Source organism: Anser cygnoides, chromosome 1 (genome assembly GCF_040182565.1).
Source record: "Anser cygnoides isolate HZ-2024a breed goose chromosome 1, Taihu_goose_T2T_genome, whole genome shotgun sequence".
NCBI classification, from domain to species: Eukaryota; Metazoa; Chordata; class Aves; order Anseriformes; family Anatidae; genus Anser; species Anser cygnoides.
The window spans coordinates 34,878,234-34,891,658 of record NC_089873.1 but is presented as its reverse complement, the minus strand read 5'-3'; the positions used below and the strand labels follow the sequence as shown (position 1 = coordinate 34,891,658).

Genomic DNA, 13,425 nt, shown 5'->3' with positions numbered 1-13,425 from the left:
GTGCAGTCAACATGCTGGAGGGAAAGGATGCCATCCAGAGGGACCTGGACAGGCTTGAGATGTGGGCCTGTGCAATCCTCATGAAGTTCAACAAGGCCAAGTGTAAGTTCCTGTATCTGGGATGGGGCAATCCCAAGCACAAATACAGATTGAAAGCAGCCCTGAGGAGAAGGACCTGGAGGTGTTGGTTAATGAGAAGCTCAACATGAGTGAGAAATGTGCATTTGCATCCCAGAAAGCCAACAGTGTCCTGGGCTGCATCAAAAGTGTGGCCAGCAGGTCAAGGGAGGTGATTCTCCCCCTCTACTCTGATCTCATGAGACCCCACCTGCAGCCCTGCATTCAGCTCTGGGGCCCTCAGCACAAAAAGGACATGGATGTATTAGAACAGGTACAGAGGAGGGCCACGAGAATGCTCAGAGGGCTGGAGCACCTCTCCTATGAAGGCAGGCTGAGGGAGCTGGGATGGTTAAGCCTGGAGAAAAGAGGACTCGGGGGAGACCTTGTACCTAACTACCTTCTAGCACCTAAAGAGCACCTACAAGAAAACAGGAGAGGGAGTCAGGAAAAGCACACAATGTACAGAAAACTACATGTGGTCCTGCCATAACCACTGTAGTCTCTGTTGTGCCCTGGCCCCGGAGTTCCCAAAACAGAAGTTAATCCATGTTTTTTATAAGCAAGCAAGAACCACCTTTTCAAATTTCCTAACAATAAATACACTGAGAAGGCAAAAAATGGGTGAAAGATATATGGGTATTCAGACAAATTCAGGTTACAGCAAGGAAACCAGCACCTCACATACAGTCAGAGGGAGAAAAAGAAATTAAATAAATAAATAAATAATAATTAAAAAAAAAAAACCTACACAGAGATTTAAGTAGCCAATAGTTGAGTTACAGATTCCTACCTAAAAATAGATATGATACCAATGACTACAAGATGTCACATTCCACTATGGAAACAGTGCTCCACCATTGTGTTTACTTTAGTACATAATAGAGCCCTTATGAGTCATCTGAAATCGGAAATGAAATTAGTAAGAAAGGTAAACTGTCTTTTATCTTTTTATCTCCTTAACTCTTACTCTTATTTTTTGTTTGTTTGTTTTTTTCAAAACAATCCATTTAGTAGCTGGAACAGCCACTTTTTTTTTTTTTCCCTTCTAAGTAGTATTAGATTTTCACAAGTAATCCAAGCTCAAGAGTCCGAAGTCATGTACAAAGCTTTTGAAATTTGTTGTTCTTCAGGTTTTTTTGGGGGGGTTTCTTGGTTTGTTTGTTTACTCAAAGGCCTGATAATACTAGAGAAAAAAAGATAAATATTAAAAAACCTTGTTCTGTTAACATGATTAAGCAAAATTCAAAGCTGGCAGAAAACAAACAAAAAAAAGTCTCTTCTGACAGTTGCACATCCAAAGCAGATTATATCCCCCCCCCCCCCCCCCCCTTTTTTTTTCCTCCAATCAGAGAAATTCTGGGGAGAATAAAAGCAACCAAACTCCTAGGCAACAACTTACTACTGGAAAAATGGGGTTAGATAGCATTAACAATTCAAGATCCCTGGCATGGCTATTATGTTGGCCTGACCTGAAAAGGAATGAAGCCTAACCCTGAAGTAGTACTTATATTCTGTAGAACGGAGGAGTAGGGAGGAATAGAAGCACATTGAAAAATTCAGGACATGAAGTAAACTGGACATTCAATTACATTGAAGAAGACATGATTGGTGTGGTAATATGTTAGAAAAGACACATGCTTTTCCTGTACTACTGGTTTTTTTGTTTTGTTTTGTTTTGTTTTAAGAAATAGACTGATGTCACAATAATAGGATGATGCTCAAAGTCTATGAAGGACTACTGGAAAAAACAGAGAATGAGCTCTGGCTTAGGTTCTCCTCCTTGAGCTGTTCAACATTTACCTTAGCTGTCAATGGGGAAAACTGATAACTAGATTTTTTTAACATGTTTAAAGATATAAAAGGACAAATACATAAAATATACTCTGGAAATTAGACTAGCAGTTCCTCATATGGTTTGTATTTTCATGCTTCTGTGAACAAAATCAAAATGCCATGCCAGGTATTCATCCTCTTATCTTAAACATCAACAAAATATTATTCTGCTATTTCAGGATTGTATCATCGTTGCCAGTTACATTAATTAAAGCAAAGCACGGTTATTTTCTTCTGCATGGAAGCCTTTGAAATAGAATCAACTTCCTTAAGTCTCTTTTTTTTTTTCTTTTTTCTCAATGGAAGAGTAATATTTTTAGTAGTATTTTTAGTCCTAACATTTTCAGTTATAAAACCAGTGCACCACTGTACTTAGAGGTAGACTTACATATGTATTTAGACATTGAAAAGTGTGGGGTGAGCATATATAATGGGATTTTCAGTGCAAAGCCCATTTCCCATCAGCTTGCTCCAGCATGTGGACACTAAAAATGCATATAGGGGCATTTTATAATCAGTGGAAAGGAAGATTTCTGTGGTTTTGCTAACACTCTCTACTGGCCATATGATGAGCTCGGGCACATCACCCAATCTTCTTAGATTCCTATTTTTAAAAAAGGCCTGAACCATCATCTGAGGTAAATACATGGGGAAGTACGGACCCAATTTGATTCTGTAAATCTCTCTCAGTCTGCATCTTTAGATGGCTGAATACTACCCACACTTGGCATGCTTGTTTGGAAAGTTCCTAAATGTATTTAGAAATTTATTACAGAAAAGTGAATTTGGAAATTACTTGATATAATTTATTAGCAGGTCTTTTTTTTTTCCTCAGATCTTTTGACAGCATTTTTATTATTTTTTTTTACTGAAATATATAATTGTGTGTGTTGGTTCACAGCAGGCACTCCAAGGCACCCACACCCTTGTGTGCACTGACACTCCCACTGCTAACCTGGCACATCTAGACACCAAAACACCCTGTAGCTTTTGTATGTTCCAGCACATTTTCAGGTGTAAGACACTTGATGAGTTACTGACCTGGATGTTTTATCTTTCGGTTCCAGCCTTTGTTGTTCTCTTGATGAATTGCTTGCTTAGTGTCTAGAAAACATAAAGCTATCAATATCAACAATGGTGCCAATGAACTGTGGCAAACTAAAGGATAGAGCAGATTAACAATCATTACATGTCAGAGGTTTATGATATGATGATGATGATTATTGGCATACATGTTTACTTCTACAGAAAATAATATTGTAAATAATTAGAATAAATGGCAACTCTAAATTATGCACAGCCTGTTTAATCCTTAGAAGAGAATTACGAATACAATTATAGAAGGGAAGAATTATAAAAAAGCAATTTATTTTAAAATTTATGTTACACATATACAAGGCAATATCTAACAAACCTCACTGTGATATTCATAAGGAGCATGTATTCTAAATTATATTAAATCTGATGTATAGCATTATAAGGGCTTCTGCAAACCTCATGAGGTTCAACAAGGCCAAGTGCAAGGACCTGCACCAGGGCTGAGGCAAAATCCCAAGCACAAAAACAGGCTGGACAGAGAATGGATTGAGAACAGCCCTGAGGAGAAAGACCTTCAGGTGTCGGTTGATGAGAAGCTCAACATGAGCCAGCAATGTGCACCTGCAGTGCAGAAACCCAACCATATCCTGGGCTGCATCAAAAGCAACATGGCCAGCAGGACGAAGGAGGTGATTTTCCTCCTGTACTCTGCTCTCTTGAGACCCCATCTACAGTACAACCTTCATCTCTGGGGTCCCCAACATAAGAAGGACATGGACCTACTAGAATAAGTCCAGGGCCACAAAGATGATCAGAGGGCTGGAGCACCTCTCCTATGAAGACAAGCTGAGGGAGTTGGGGTTGTTCAGAGAAGAACAAGAAAAAGAGAAGGCTCCAGGTAGACCTTATAGCAGCCTTCTAGTACCTAAAGGGAACCTACAGAAAAGCTGGGGAGGGAATTTTTGTCAGGGAGTGACATTTTTGTCAGATAGGACAAGGGGGAATGGCTTTAAGCTAAAAAATGGTACATTCAGATTAGATACATGGAAAAAATTCTTTATTGTGAGAGTGGTGAGGCACTGGAACAAGTTGCCCAGAAAAGCTGTGGATGCCCCATCCCTGGAAGTGTTCAAGGCCAGGCTGGATGGGGCTTTAGGCAACCTGGTCTTATGGAAGGTATCCCTGCCCATGGCAGGGGGGTTGGAACTAAATGGTCTTTAAGGTCCCTTCCAACCCAAACCATTCTATGAGTCTATCATAAGTATTTTATTCAACCCTGATTAAAGCCAAAATAATCTGAATAATATTTAAACAATATCAGGTAAAGAAAATTTCTTGGGTTTACCAGTAAGATTATTTATTTAATTTGGGAGTTAATGGTACCCATATGCTACCAGGTTTTTAGAGGTAGACATACAGTAGTCTTTAAATCTAAAGAAAGTAGCCTCATTAATGTGATAAATACAGTTTTATTTCTACTGATGATATGAAGAGGGAAATTGTCTTTTTGCCAACTTTCACTCATTCAGTAGACAAAAGATATTAAATGCTTTAAAGCTCTTTTCACATGGTTGCATAGTCACTTTCTAGTTAAATGAAAACCAAAGTCTAAAGCATGCGTTAGCTCTCTTCTGCCACACAGTAATTGGTCTAACCTCCCAAATGAAATTAAATTAAACTGTCTTTTGATGACTCCAGTCTGAAAGGAAATAATCATACCTTAAAGCCCTATTTACCTTCTCCTTTGTTTTCTTAACAGAGATAATCTTGAGCTTTGTCCTAGCAATATAGATGCTAATTTTACTATCTGGGAAGATCACAGCCTGTGACTCTATCAGACCACATAGAAAACTTCACTCCTATTTTTTCATTGTTGATATCAAAGATAAATTTTTGTGAATATTTTTTCTCTCTTTCTCTCCTTCTCTTATAAGATTTATATTAGTAATGTCTTTCCTTCTTAGCACAGAATAGAAAAAAACATATGAAAGCTGAAATGACTTTAGCAATCTGGAAGAACAATTTTACCTCTACAAAATAAGTTTATATCAGGTGCCCCCTAGTAAACATGCTAAGGAATCTTTATGTATAATTTTGATGAACTGTTTAACTTAGATGTTACAAAACCAAAAATACATCCTTAGAATTTACTCCAGTATAAGACCTTCTTCTGAAATAGATTAATATTAGCAAGGTTTAGTTTCATGTCAGCAATGACCTTGTTGGCACATGAAACCCCAGCTGACTTTCTCTTCTGGCCAAAGTTGATCTTGGTCAGAATTTATAACTCATTTTACTCTAAGCTCCACCTCCTCTTTTAATTGCACCCTTCAGATCTGCCAAGATAAAGTGCTAACAATTTATTTCTTACTCAGTTTGGTCAAAACAATTGGAGCCATGTGGTATTTAATCGGTTGAAACGGATGCCTGTCTGACCCAACTGGGTTAAGGAGCAGTTACACAAGAAGTTGTGCCAGAGGATCTAGGGTTGTGGTTCCATATCTGGCTGACTGCTGGCTGCTGCAGTCCTGATATAGACCAACCCATCCCCGTCCCTCTACTCTCCTCTTCGCAGGGGCCATGAGAGAACTTGTTGGAACTCCTAAATGTCCAGCAAATTGCCCAGTATGGGATTAGACAAAGACCTGAGCTGGTAAAAGGGAGGTGACAAAAAAAAGCAACCAGTACTGGGGAGAGAGGAGGTGAGGGTTAAGAAGCTAGGACCTCTTCATCCAGCCTGGTAGAATCCAGAATGACAGAAGAGACTACCCTGCATTGCTTAATCTTGTTGTTGCCATATTAAATGCATCTTGGTAATAGCTTTGAGGAAACCAGAACTGGACTCCAAGTGAGCAATAAACAGGGCATACTTGTAGAAAAACAAGATGAGGTAGTGGCTTAGGCCACAGAGGGATTTAGGAACATCTAGACCTTTTAAATCTATTTTGATAGAGTTTTCAGCATGGAAGTATGGAATAAAAGGAAGAACCTCCTGCCTGAAGTAATTTTAGCTTTGAACTGCTTCCTAAAGTTAGGGCAGAAGCAGATGTTTTCTCTTTTCCTGGCTGGAGAATCCTGCCCCAGCCCACCTGTGACTGAGTCAGTATGTGGGGCAACTCCCTAATTCACCCCAAGGAGATTCAGCCAGGCTCATGCCAACTATCTGCACTATTGAGCTAATCTCCTTTTATTGAGCCTGAAGCAAATTAGGGCATGCATGTGTTAACGCACAACCTGCAGAAAAAAAAGGTATGAGGTAGGTATGAGCAACTACTGTGAACCAGAGCTGGCACTCCTGGATCCAGGAGAAAGTGTCTGTCCTTGATCACAGATCCCTATGCCAACCCCCTTCTCACAAAACACAGCATTCTCTCTCTTGCTCTATAGCGTAAGGATTAAAGCCTTTACCTCAGGCTGGAGAGACAGAGTTTTAACATTTTTCCTGCTCAAGGGAACTTGAATCCACATGCTCTGGATGCCCAGTTTTCAGATTACTTAGCATTTCAGAACTGGATACTTTGTTCTTCCAATAGGAGGCTTCTGCAATGAACTCTGAAATAAGATAACAGATGCTCTCATTACCTAGTGACACTCTTGCCTACAGATCATAGGATGAGAAAGATCAGGAGCCAAGGCTTCTCAGGTGAGTACTCCCCGTTTAGCTGAAACATGTGTCGTCTTATCCTATTGATTATCCCTCTTCGGTGTTTAAAATGTGCCTCCACATAACTGCTGTTGGACAAAGCTGTGTCAGAAGACACACCTGAGATAAGTGTACCATTTGACCAAGCAGAGGAGGAAATTAACTATACTATAATGACATTGCCAGAAAAGTAAAAGGGGCATTACACCGTCTGGCCGCACTTTAAATGAAGAGCAGAAATGAAGATCTCCTGTGAGTCTGCTGACTGGATTAGGCCCTGCCAGCCAGCCAGCCAGCCAGCTATCACAATGTCTAATTTATATACCCCAAATATGTTTGAAACACAGATTAAAGATGCTCACATGATGATGTTTTGGCAACTCCAGCGTATGAACAGTTGCAAACATTTAGACATACAAAAAATTTAGTGATAGAAACTTCAGTACTTATAATAACCAGCCTCCCCAGAGTTAAGTGGCAGCCAAGTAGTCGTTTTGAGGCTATGTATTTTAGACTTAGCAAACTTGAATGGCACTCAGATACCTGAATCTATTTTGTATATTGAGGATATAATCCAGAAAGTCTCCCCTGGCCTACAGCATGGTTTCACTGCCTTAAAGGATGGTGGTTGCACAACAGCTGCCCTCTGGCAGACGGACCGCCTTCACAGCTCCTGTCTGGCTTGGTCCTCTCCACCTCCATGGCCAGCGCTTGAAGGTGCAATGACCAGCACTAATCCCACCTTCTGGAGCTGGGGTTGTGTGTGAGCAGCTTGTTTACTAAACCTCCGATCCTGGCTTACTTTCCACTGCCAGGAGTTTGGGGCCTGTTTTCCACCAGCATTCATTAACTTTAAGTTATCATGCAATGTGCCAAGTTTCCATCAGCCCAGCAAAAACATTCTCAATTCCAAACCTTGTTTTCCCGATGGCAGCGCTCTGTGCTGTAGCCTTTCTGAGCTGTCTTGGCCAGAGGTATCTGTTTATGCAGTTAAATTTTCCTAAGACGCTGATGGGAGCACACACACACTTTAATAAGGCAGAAGATGATAGCAGCTAGTCCTTTCTAAAATCAAAACAATGGGGGGAAAAAACTCCCTACCATAAAAACACAGCCACAGGGAAAAAATTAAAATTAAAAAAAAAAAGCTGTAAATATATATACAGTTTTGGTCCAAGATGACCAAAATTTCTGGCCTTATAAATCTAGATCCTAACTCTGTGATCCCAAAATTAGCTTGCTTTTCATAAGAATTAGTGAACCAAAACCCTTCAGGCCTTATTCAAAGGTGAAATAGGAATCAGTGGCAATAAACATGGCAAATAAAAATCTTGCCTGGCTGAAAACTGAATTTATTTTGGCAAACCTCAATCCTTCTCAACATAGTCTGTGAGCATGCAGGTATTCAACTCCCAGTACAATTATGCGAGTCCTTAATTCCTGTCCACTGAAGTAAACAGAAGTGAAGCCGTTGATTCAGCTGGGTTCTCAGCTTGCCTCAGTCTACAGATTGCAAGGATGTGACTGCAATGACTAACTGCATTACTAATACCTGTTTGTTTCAGTCATGAAGGGGAAACCGTTCAGTGGCTGTTCAGTGCAACAAGGTGTCCTAAGCAAAGCAGAATTTTGTGATCGTTTTTACTACAAAGAGGACATCTAGAAAACTGCATTCTGTTTTGAGTTACACAGTTCACTTAAAAACGTATCCATGTTTGTGCAAAGCGTGCTGGAATCCCTTTATGAAACAGGGGAAGCTGACATTCGAAATGGTCTCAACAACATAGTAATGAGATATGATCTAAGGGATGAAGACTTTTAAAAATCTTCCAAGTGGGATTGAAAGAACTGCAGGCTAGGAAATCTTTTGTTCAAATTAGGAAAGCTGGTAGAAACTTGTAATAAAAATATCCCAGAATCAATCAAAATGTGATAAACATTTTCTAATAGGGAAGAGTGGATACTGCATTTGCACAGGAAAGTCATACCTTGCAAATTTACCAAAGTTTTTCAAAGGTACTCAAGAGTAGGCAGATGTGGGTAATCATGGTAGATTTTCAGTCCAATTTTCAATCAACATTCCTCTGGGGAGGAAAAAAAAAAAAAAAAAAAAAAAAGCTGCCATTGCAGCAGGGAAGATCCCTCAAAATTTCAGATCTGATCAAATTATAGAAACAAAAGGTAGAAATAATGAGCTGATTTACAGGAAAGAGAGTTCACTGGGGATCTGTGCTGAGGCTTGTGGTGTTCAATATAATAATAATAAATGACCTAGAAAAGGAAGCAGATTGTAAGGCAATGACATTCTCTGATAATTCAAGGTTTTAAAAATGAATATTCATGTTATTTACTGGTGTGCTAGTAAACTAGCAGGGGAAATCTAATGCTCCTAAATGCAGGATCATAAACAAAACCAGTCCTAACTAGATCTCTAAAATGGTAGCCTCAATATTGAGTATTAATTCTATGAAAAATATTTTTAAGTTAGTATGGTTAACTAAGTATTAAGTTAATATTTTTAAGTCCCCATAAAAATCCATTCAGTGCTCAATGCTAGTTAGAAAGGTAAAGAGAGAAAGTGTCAGAAAAGGAATAGAGAACAAAAGAGAAATCGCTGTTATTATGTCACTATTAAGCTATGACAGGTCCAGATTTTTAGTATTATTTGCTGTTCTGATGACATGCATGTCAAAAAATGTCATCATATGAACAGGTGAATTATATGAACAATAGGTATTAATACACTTGATTTTTTTAGTTTGGAAGAGAGAAGACTCAAAAGATTATGCTAGAAATCACTGGTGTTAACCATAAGTGGTGGAAGATGAATAGGATATGATGATTCAGACGTTTGTGGTCAAAATTAAAGGACAACAAATGAAGTTATTAGACAATAATTCGAAAGCAAATACAGAGAGGGGTGCAGTCATTTTATCTAATTAAATCATAGAATTCACTACAAAAAATGGTATAGAGGCCAAAATCTGAAATGGTTAAAAAGCAACATAAGCATTTATAGAAAAATAATGTATTTGGGGCTTTAAGTTACAAGGATACCACTTGGAGTTCAGGAAACCTATGGACTGCAGAATGCTGGAAGAAAAGGCAGAGGAAGGATCAAAGTATGGCTGTCTCTTCCTGAGGCACCCACTGCTCTCCCTGGTGAGAGACAAGATATTTTAGTCTGACCTCCAAAGGCAAATATAGGTAGGCTTTGATGACAGAGTAAAAAGAAAAGACAAACAGAGATAAAGGAAATACTAGCTGTAATGAGGTCTCTGCATATGGATCTCATAAGGGATGTACACTGCAGCTTATTGTTGAACAGATAAACAGTATACCTATTTCCAAGAATCAAATTAGGCATTCCAGGGGATTGTCATCCAGGACAGCTTTACACTGTATGCAACAGCTGATGTATCAGACTCTTTTAAACAATACTCTGAGAATCTTTTGATTTTCATCATATTTCTTGGACTGAAGGAGACAGATGGTACTGCTAAAAGGCTGGACATGCTTGAGAAAGCTCTCCTTGGGGCCCTTTTAGAAGTCAGTGACAAAATTCTCATTGATTTCTGTGTGGTTAAATGTTGTTAAGTCGTTAAAAAGGGATGGGCTTTTTGACAATTGATTTAAAGACAGGGAACTGGAATATGCAGGTGCTTATACTTCACTGTTAGTTCTGAGCAACCATTATCATAACATTTTACTACATTGCTTTCTTACTACTAAGTGTGGGCAGAACTACATTGTGTCTCAAATGGTACAATGCTTTCCCACAAAAAATTAGCATTGCTCTTTTTCTCATCTGGGAGCTTTGCCACTTGTTATTGAGTTGATTACTCCACTGAGGACATTCTGTACACTGCTCTTATTAACAAAGGAGTAACATTTAAGCCAGGTTGTTTACTAGAGTTATTGCCACAGTCATACCGCCAGACTTATCAGATCTGCGTAGGTAAAGAGGCCACTCCATATGGATTCATTCTTACAACATATGTGTATGCAAGGAGACTACAGAGTTTCAGCATTAGCTTTCCCTTAGAAAAATCAGACTTCATGAGTTATACTATATAACCTCTATTTAATTTCCTACAAGTACAATATAAGACTTAACAGTAAAGAAAAATCATGCAAGCCCCCTCCCAAACAATCAAAAAAACAACACACAAAAAAACACCTTTCCTATAATTTGAGAGACAGCTGTCTACTCTCTAGTGCAGACTAATACCTTTCACGTTGACAACTGTGGAGAAAAATGTTGACCCAGTCTTGTCTTCAGGCCCTGTGACTGAGTGTCCATTGTGTGCTGTACTTTTCCTACCATCTCATGAGCCGAGCACCACTGCACAGCACTTCTTCAGGAACCCTGGAATCTTGTGTTCTGACCTACAAAGCACTTCACGCAGCAACATCTGAATCAGCTGACATCAGTAAGGGTAGTTGGTGTCTGTTTACCAAGGTATTGCTGTAAAGACTTCATGGGTAGTGTTGAAGGAGCTGGCCCTTTAAGTTCATATAAAACTTCTAAGAATTTTGGAATTTGTTATCTTGTAAGTGATCTATATCCTGTAAAAAAAAAAAAATGGCTGAGAGTAACATATCCTATGACTTCTTGTATATTCTTATGGTAAATAAGATTTAGTAACAGTATACTCTACTGATTATCCCTTTTAGATGTAATAGACTTTACTTAGGTCCTTCGCCTTAGAGAGACAATTATCCTATGCAAAATTATAAAGCCACGCGAACTGTACAGGAGCTGCTAATATTACTGTACGGTGAATGTAGCCACTGCCTTATAACCTTACTGTAATTCTTCACAGATATACCAGTACTTTAACTGAATGCATCATAAGGAACAAAATGCATTCCAAACAGGGTAGGAAATACTTTATGACCCCTGAAAAGACACCTAATTCATCAGAAGTCCTGCTTTGTAAAATCTTATTAAACATAAAGCTATTTACAAAGCACTCTGTCATACATACTATACAAAGGCATGGTGATTTAGAAGACACTGAGGAATGCTCAGCTAAGACAATAATTCTCATTTGGCAAAAGTAATGGGAAATTCAGATTAGGGTTTCTCAAATATTATTCCTGCAGACATGCCAAACTCTGAATACTTTGCATCATATAAGCTAGTGAATATCCAAAAGCCATATGAATTGCAGAAGGGCAAACAGGGGAAGAGTGGGATAGTATTAGGGGTCAACAGCTTCTGGCAGTCCTAACTGCAGTCAGTTAAACCGTGGCTGTCAGCAGTCGTCTCCACTCCTCTGCTTGATGTTAAAATGGCTGTTTCTTGCTTGGATTGGGTTCTTACCCTAAACCGTTGCAGCTCTTTGTGTTTATAATCTAGCAGGCCTGACCAAATTCAGCAGGATTACTCCTGTTATTCTCCCATGGTATAGTGAGCGTATCGACCATGAGTAGCTTTCATGCTAGTCTCTTTTGGTTTAGGACAAACAAGTACAGAGAAGACAAGCCATAAGACAGTCAGCAATCTGCACACATCTTCAGTTTGCTGTTAGGTGTGCCAGAAGCTATAAACATAAGTTTATAAAACTGTTCTAGTCTGTGTCTTTGCGTGTCTATTGCACTCTAGGCTGGGGTCCTGCCTCCAGCCTGTCTCTTAAAAAAAAAAAAAAAAAAAAAAAACCCTCTGTGTTTATATGCCTTTTCGAACTAGTGCAACTTTCCCAGAGGGTGGTGCTTTCCCAGACTTGTTTACCTGTCTGGGGAATTTGCATTAATCTCTCTCTCCAGTGAACTGGGAATATAATACATAATACAGCATTTTTTTTAAGCATTCCCTGTTCTAGCATCTAAGACATAAGACATCTCAGTATAATTGTTTTTGAAGTTTCCAGGCTTCCGAGACATCCTGCCTGTCATATGTTATTACCATTTATTATAGATTGTATAGAAACCCTGTAAGGCTGAGGAGAGTTCCTGTCTCACTAGTACCTGTTCTTTGGTGAGGAAGCAAGTGATACAGCCAGTGGACATAACTCACACATATGAAGGAGACCTAAGCATTGGAGAAACTTCAGGAAGGAACAATATTTAAAAAGACCATGTTATTATGGCTATCATAAATTTGTAAATCTTGAGCTAAAAAATAAAAATAAAAAATATATAATTTTAATTTTTCCATTGATTGTCTTAGATCCAGTTTAAGCAAGTTCTGTCTAAAATGGGAAACAGGTGCCCAAATTTTCCCTCAGTCTCACAGAGCAATACAGTCTGTCCTACCTTCCAGGACTATCTCATGTATGGCTACATAAATTCATTAGGTAACTCCCTTCTTAGCTTGAAATCTTCTGAGGTATTTGCCTTTAGTCTCCCACATATACTCAGAAGTGGAAAGATGGGTGCTTATCTCCTTCCTACACTTCTCATTTAATGGGTTGCTTGGATGGGTACTTGAACTCAGTTAAAAGTCCCTGGAGAATACTGAATTGTTAATTGTGGCCAGGACTACAACTAAGCATGCCTGATGCTATGCACTAGGCATAATTATTTAGTTGCTGGAATATTCACCCAGGAAGCGAGGTAACTGAAATTTAGGTCTTAACTGGCACAGAGAAGCAAACATGCATCTCCAGCACACTAGTGGCAAAGTACCAAGAGGGAGGATAAATCTGAGGAGACAACATCCCCTGGGGAAGATAAACTGCTGGGCAGGTGGGAATGGCAGGGCTAAGAGAAGAGCAGAGCAGAGGCTGCCCTGCTGCAGGCCGCAGGCCAGGGCCCTCAGCCTGTAGGGGCAAGGCTAGGCATCT

The 13,425-nt window shown here is 39.2% G+C and overlaps 1 long non-coding RNA gene across 1 annotated transcript in view; it reads right to left on the bottom strand.

Moving 5' to 3' along the window:
* Window positions 1-11,308, bottom strand: part of LOC106045614 (uncharacterized) — a 31,034-nt gene extending 19,726 nt beyond the window's left edge. Inside the window, exons 1-3 of the long non-coding RNA XR_007163833.2 lie at window positions 10,866-11,308; window positions 6,400-6,543; window positions 2,995-3,057 (exon numbers count right to left, since the gene is read on the bottom strand). This is a non-coding gene — a long non-coding RNA (uncharacterized lncRNA). The remainder of the gene's footprint in view (window positions 1-2,994; window positions 3,058-6,399; window positions 6,544-10,865) is intronic.
* Window positions 11,309-13,425: the final 2,117 nt, after the last annotated feature.